We start from the raw sequence: 7,853 nt of genomic DNA, 5'->3' as shown, positions 1-7,853 counted from the left end.
TTTGATCGCGTGACCAATGGTAGTTTATTTCTAGACATTTATCTCCCAACCAAATTTATGATTAAACTATTTCAATCATTGATTAGGTCATTTATTTAGTTGTTTATTGTTGTTACTCGGTAGTTTATATGTTAGTTTATTTGGTAATTTTGGTAGTTTATTTGGTAGTTTTTTGGGTAATATATATGGTAGTATATTTGTTAGTTTATTTGGTAGTATATTTGGTAATATAATTGGTAGTTTATTTAATCATTGATATAGTCATATTAGGGCACGGTGGAATTAAACCACCATCCTCCTACTTATAAAGCAGGTGCTCTTCCATTGAGCTAGTACCCTTCAAAGAAAAATGCAAAAAAATTGACAAATTTGTCTTCCCATCATTAGGTTTACCGTGATCATGGTCACTGTAACATGATATACTCTTCTCATGATATACTTTGTTCATGGTAGCAACAAAAACCTACATATTTATCCAAAATAATTCATTTAGAAATTATGACAAAGCACAAAACTTGAAAAATATCATACCAGCCATGTTGGTAGTCATCATGCAATATGTTGAAATTAAAGTACACATATGTGCCATGTTCATATTCATTAGTTGCGACTTTCGGTATTATATTTCCTATGGTACCTCCATGCATGATTCTTCAATTCTCTTGTAGTACTGTTGATATGTATTCTATCATGTTTTCAAGCCAGGATGTGTCTTTACTAGATAAATAAAATTCAATATAAAGAGCTTGTGTTGATTTAGAAGCATTGAGTATTAATCTTGTAGAATTGTACCATACCTATTAGTAGTAAAAAGAAAAAAAGAGAATATAAGTGTCCAAGTGCTCCCAAAAGACGAGATTTTCAAATATAGGAAATTGAACTTGAGGAAAGCTTGTAGGTGTCAGAGCATCTTGTCTTTGCACATTTCATAGATGATGAAACAACATAATTAAATAAAAGACCTATAATATAATCATGTCCACCTTCAATATCATGCATATGAATAATAGGTTTAAGCTTCATTTTTTACTGTAGAGGAAATCTTACATACAAGTACATAACTCTTCAAGCACTCTAAATCTTTGGATTGAGGAAGCTTGTGGTATCAAGCGTCTAGAGTTTGTAAGTGTGATCATGTGCTCCTCCATAATTGCCAATTGAGCCAACCAAATTATCACCAATAGCACCAAGGTTGGAATTGCTTCTTTGTCCTATAACACCATGACTAGAAAAAGGTTGCACAGGCTACATTGGAGTCAGATCTACATCCCTTGAAAGTTGACTAGATTCTGCCAGAGAAACTAGCCCTCCAACCTACATAAAACACTTGATTACTTTAAAAAACCTTTGAAACATATATTATAAAAGGTCTAATATAAAGATTACTTTAAAACACCTTTGAAACACAAACTCATATATGTAGTGTACTTCATTTCTACTGAAGCTACACTTTAACATTGTGATATCACCTTAGCTCCTCCATGCACTCGCCACGTAACTCAAATTCCAAAAAAGAAGACTTCAAGTTTCACTAATCATGTTCACTATCTTTAACTATCTAGAATTCTTAGCCAACATGCCGAAGACTTTCTCCCAAGTTTTTTTGTAACTACATTTCATCAAGGAAACTTTAGACAATTTTCAAACACTAGTCTTCAAAACAGATTGTTGAAACTAGAGTTCATGTAGAAAAAGTATTGTGAGTCTAAATGGAATAAAAAATGCATACTGTCTCTCATAAGATCTATAGATGGTCTTAAGCATACCCTTTACATACATTTGATAATATCCAAAGAAAAGATCCATCTTTACAAAACATAAACACCATGCATCTCATCAATTAACTCATCTCTAAAAGGAATTGGAAGCTTATCTTTGTGCATGGTTTTGTTGCGACCTCTTAGTCCACACAATCTCAAGAATCCATATTTCTTTCTAACCATGATCACTAGGAGAAAAATGAAGTTATAGTGGGGCATAGCATGTTTGTGTGTATTGTCTACCATGTGCCAAACTATTTTTGAACCTTACATGCTTAATCATATAATTAATAGTGAGGTTTCATATTGGGAAGTTGAATACACAAAGTTAGCTCTATTGAAAATTAGAGCTAACTATCAAGATTCCTAGGTGAGGTAGTTATTAGTTACTTTAGAGTTCAAAATGATTCTTGGTTTTTTAATGCTGAGATTACACAGACGCTGTCATGAATAAGCCCCACACTCCCAGTCAAATGAAGAATCTTTTGTTCCTCAAAAAGGACAAATAAATTACTATGGTACAAGAATAAAAATTTGAAACTTTCAGAGTATACAGACACCCACAACAACCATACAATAAGAATATTACCATATTGAGCCGCCTATAATCGAAGTATAAAACTGTCAGTGCATAGTCACCTGCACCTTCCATACGCCAAGAATAATAAAATTACGCCTTAGTAAATTACCACTTTCAGTAACTAATATTTATTTCAACAAACAAACCACAAATACAATATAGTTGCTACTAATTAAGAAAATCAATGACTACCTTTGACATCAATGCTATAATGATCAATAGTGATAACATCTATCCAAATACTGGTATTATCTCATGGATTCCTTTTGTTGCCTTGCTAATTTAGGGGTTATAAATGTTGTTCTGGTAGTTTAATGGCCTGAAAAATTATGCATCAATTTGTGAATTTCAGAAACATGTTCACTGGCTTCAATAAAAGAAAATATTAATTTATTACAATTAAAAAACACTTCAAATTAGATGATTAGTTTTGATAAAGTTATTAACTTGAAAAAACATTAAAAATGGGTTTGATGGAATATATTCACAGCCATACTCAGTGATAGTCAAGGAACTCTTACTAATTTTGTAATAGTTATAAGTTGTCATTTGGTCTCATGGACATATACGACTCCTTATGTTTTTCAAATAATTAGGTAATATCACCATCCTATTGAGAGCAAATTTTGAATAGAGATAACTTTATGTATTCAACTTCCTAATATTAAACTTCATTGTTAGCTATATGATTAAGAATGTAAGGTTCAAAAACAGTTTTGCACATGGTAGATAGTACACACAAACATGCTATGCCCCACTAAAACTTCATTTTTCTCCTAGTGGTCACGGTTAGAAAGAAATATAGATTCTCGAGATTGTGTGGACTAAGAGGTCTCAACAAAACCATGCACAAAGATAAGCTTCTAGTTCCTTTTAGAGATGAGTTAATTGTTGAGTTGAATGGTGTTTATGTTTTGTAAAGACAAATCATTTCTTTGGATATTATCAAATCTATGTAAAGGGTATGCTTAAAATCACCATTTGTGGATCTTATGAGAGACACTATCTATTTTTTATGCCATTTAGACTCACAATACTTTTTCTACATTCTCCAGTTTCAAGAATCCGTTTTCAAGAATCTCTAGTGAGGGGTGGTTTAGTCAATGGGTGTACACTCCCTTCTTGTGGGAGGTAGTTTGGTCAATGTACACATGCTCCCTTTTTAGAGGGATCTATATCATGAAAATTAAAGAGTGTGTCAGAACCGTATGCAAAAGCAAATGCCAAGAATAAATGGATAATCCATACATTTCTTTCTTTTGGTTAGTCAACTCCCTTGTACTACTCTAACTTGCTATGAAATAGAAAATAATCAACGTAATCATTTGTGGTATTTTGCAAAAGAGTTAATTTTAGAATTGTTTCAACAATTCATATAAAAAATCCTGATACAGGACTCCATTCTTAATACTTCTTTGGAATCTGGAATTGTCTATATGGAGGAGAAATTGTATCCCTGAGCTATAATTGATATTTAATTATTCATTATGAAAGAAGAGGTTCATGTTTTCCTTTGAAAAAAAAAGAGAATGTGTAACTAAGTGAACAATAAATACCTAAGGTGTATTTCATATGTTGGATAGACATGCCCATTTGGTGGCAGAAATGTGCAGCGATCAGATTAGTCTGCAGAAACAAATAACATATCAGATTAATCTTCAAAAAATTACAATTTGAAAGTTCCTTTGTAAAAGGAAAAATAAAATTGACCCAAGCACTTATCATATGATGATATTTCAAGAAAACCAAGTTTAAATCCCTGCCCTTGAGAAGCTTATGAAACTCATTAGATGTTATTGCTATTTCTCAAGAATTCACTATCTTTCTAGAGTTATGAGCTTGCAGTAATATAAGCCTACACAGTTTTAAATTATAAGAGGCAGTTTGACTACCCAACGAGAATAACATCTTTTAATTTACAAAATTACAAATATGTATGAGCACTGTGTCTTTATTACCAGTGCCTCCATTAGCTACATCACCACACACACCTTGTACAACTATGAGGATCCATTGTTTGACATGCAGTAAATGGGAACTTAAAATAACAAAATTGCAATTGAAACTTATAGCTAGAGCAAACAGACATGCAATATGAAAAACTCATGTCATTTAACTATTTTTAGCCTTCATCCGCTAAACCTGCTTGACCGCATGCACAGAAAACAGAAGTGAGGCTTGTATAGTTAGGGTATGTTCTAGAGTATTTCAGTAGTTGAAAGAGTTTGAGAGCATCCCTGCAAAAAGGCTATGAGATTACATTTTTAATAGGCATTTTTCCAAGCAGTTCATGTGCTTTCTCTATGCTTCCACATTTTGAATACATGTCAACCAGGCCAATTGCAACAATGATCTGATGAAAATTTTCTTTTAATTATTCTTTCATGAATCTTCATACCGTTTTTTAAAGCTTCCATTGTGGCATGTACTGGGAGGATGTTGACAGCGACTTTTAAAGTTGTTAATTGTATTTAGCTAAATGTCTCCAAAACCTTTTCAGGAAACGAATTTTATGTCCTCCCACACAACGAAGATACAATCTGATCAGAGCACAGTAAGGCCAGTTGAACATGGCAAATAAGAAGGGAAGAGGTTGAATGGTAGAGAGGATGAAGAATATGCAGAAGAAGAGCTGGAGCTGACATGGATACAGGACAACAGTGTAAATCTGAAAGATTTCAAGACAAAGTCTAGAGAAGATTTAGTTGCCTTGTGAAATTTAAAGATGGCTCCTTTGAATAAGACAAGTATTTCAATACTTATATTTATGAAATGGCGTTAACTGTGTGGACCTGATTATGACCTGTTAATTAGACTCGAGAAAAAATATGGAGAGAATGAGAAAAATTACTACTCTTGCAGTCATATCCAGTGACCCACTTGAGTGAGAACAGATCTGCTCTCGGGCATGCTTAAGCCCATTAATCTCTATCATTATTGTTTCGATAGGAAAGATTCAATTTTCCATTAAGACTTTTGGTTATCTTGCACTATTCTACACCATCTAATAAAATTTTGCTTTCAATTATGCTTTGAAGGATTTCCACACCCTGTTCTAAAGCACCCACTTTAGCTCAGGCTGGGAGGATAATCACAAATGTTACAGAGTTTGGAATTAATCCCGTTAATTGTATTTGCTTTAGCTTCTCAATTGCCTATTCAATAAGCCCTTTTTTTGTATAGCCTACAACCAATGCAGTCCAGAAAACCATATTTTTCTGACGAATCTTATTAAATAATGCATGTGCATTGTGTATGCTTCCACATTTTGCATACATGCCTAACGGAGCATTCATAACTATCCTCGGACAAAAATCCAGTTTTAATTATGTTTTGATGGATTTCCATACCCACTTCGAAAGCCCCCATTTTTGCATAGGATGAAATGATAGTGGTAATGGTTGTAGAATTTGGGTTTACACCTGCCACTTCAATTTTCTTAAAACTATCCAATGCCTTTTCAAAAAGCCCATTTTGGGCATATCGTGCAATTATAATTGTCATATTTCGAGACCTCATTTTGTCCAGGCATTTCATTGAAAATCCTTAAAGCCTCGTCAATAGCACCGCTTTGTTCATAACTTGCAATCGAAGCATTCCACAAGATCACCTATTCTTTGAGGCATTTCGTCAAACAGTTCTCATGCCTTGTCACTGATTCCGCACATTTTAATAAAAATTTATAAGGGAATTTCTAACCACAATATCTGAAAAAAATTGTCTTCGAATTATGCTTTGATGAATATGTTCCAAAGCTCTTGTTGTGGTGTAGGCTGGTAGGAGACTAGAAAAGGTGAATTGATCAGGTTGTAGACGTGTTCTTTGAATTTGGTAAAATAGTTTCAATGCTTCATGAAGATACCCATGTCTTCTGTAAGGTACAATAATCACATTCCATAATAACTTGTCTCCTTCCACTAGTCCAGAAGAACTGTGGAGCGAATGCAGGGAAAGAAAAGATGGAGGTGAATCTGTGACACTTATTGCACTTATTGAACTCACATTGATACTTATTCATTCATTCAATCAACCCTATTCGCCCTTTCACCTGGCCGTGGTAGATACGAACAGTTTAGACGCCTTACCTCAGTCTCAGTTTTCGTCCAACACTAGCAGCCCTGTGACATAGTACTGAATAGAGGCACTTCTAGATTCCAAGAAAACCCTACATAAAGACGTTTCCGTTGCACTCAAGCGATATTATTGACTAGTTATCATCGATAGATAAGTGCCCTGGTTGATTCATAAACCTTTCTATAGCTTTTGCTACTTCTCGCGCTGTCTCCTCCCACTCCAACCCCACAGGAAGGATTTGATTTAGGGCCCGTTTGTTGAGCGGAATAGGAATATGTATTCCAAAAATTTTGAATTCTTTGTTTGGATGCACCAAAACAGGATTGGAATACAAAGCAAAAATGGAATACGTATTTCATTTTAGGTCTAAAAATGGGGTTTTGCAATTCCACCAAAATAGGTGGTATTGGAATACGTAGTCCTATTTTATTTTTTTAAATTTTAGAAAACATAAATTTTTGGGTCCGCGAATTCCCATCAAATATTGGCTGAACCAAACGGAGAACAGGTATACGTTCTATTCCAGAATACGTATTCTAGAATACATATTCTGCTCATTGGTATAGATAGTTGTGGCTTTGGCGAGTCGGCATTGGTATGTGTTATTGAGTGGGAGTTGGCACATAGATGGATTTAAATTATTGTTGGAGTCGCAATTAATTTAATTTAAAGATAGAGTTACCAATTTTTTTGGTTCAAGATAAAGCTTAGATTAGTAGTTTTGTATGGTATAGTTGTCCCATTTTAAAAATATATTTATTTATTCATCTTTGTTAATATTTTATTTTTAATTTTTATTATTAAAAATATAAATATGTAAAATAATTAAGTTATTTAATTATTATTAATTTATAAATTTTTATTATTGTACATAAAGAGTTTTAAATAATTATATCATTTATTTTATAATTATATAGATAAATTTAAATTACATTAGAGTTACAATTAATTTAAAGTTAGAATTAGATTATAATAAGTACTAGGGCTAATTTTAAATAACTAAAGATTTTGAAAAATTGAAATAAGTAATAATATATAGTTTAAATTGTGTGTATATACATATACACATATTTCTAATATATTATTTTACTTTATCTTTATAATATTAAAATTCTATATTATAAGGCAAGAGCCTACAACATAACAGTAAATTGTGAACCTTTATGTGAGATAACCCCGACAGGATTATTGCTTACTCCAGCACCAAAAATACTAAAACTTCAAAGGGGTTGACATTTCGTCAAACAATTACGTTACTAGTAAATGGTTCTGATTTGAAGAACTACTGAATTACCCCAACTGAGGTACAACAATTTATCAAATGCCAACTTTATTTGCTAAATTAAGCAACTTGCAACTACTATAATTAATTAGATACACCTGGCAAGAGAAGAATCAGTACTGGAATACTGACTCAGACTTTGTTTTACAGTTGCTTC

At 32.8% G+C, this 7,853-nt stretch overlaps 1 long non-coding RNA gene across 1 annotated transcript; it reads right to left on the bottom strand.

Moving 5' to 3' along the window:
- Nucleotides 1-1,000: 1,000 nt before the first annotated feature.
- Nucleotides 1,001-6,643, bottom strand: LOC149551456 (uncharacterized). The gene is made up of 3 exons (XR_016353300.1): nucleotides 6,426-6,643; nucleotides 3,897-3,966; nucleotides 1,001-1,314 (listed from the first exon to the last, which is right to left on the bottom strand). It is a non-coding gene; the product is annotated as an uncharacterized LOC149551456 (long non-coding RNA).
- Between the last annotated feature and the right edge of the window lie 1,210 nt (nucleotides 6,644-7,853).

The sequence above is a fragment of the Cupressus sempervirens genome, chromosome 6 (assembly GCF_028749045.1).
Source record: "Cupressus sempervirens isolate cs-2001-9-10 chromosome 6, ASM2874904v1, whole genome shotgun sequence".
NCBI lineage: Eukaryota > Viridiplantae > Streptophyta > Pinopsida > Cupressales > Cupressaceae > Cupressus > Cupressus sempervirens.
The sequence above is the reverse complement of the archived record's forward strand: the minus strand, read 5'-3'. Positions and strand labels throughout refer to the sequence as shown.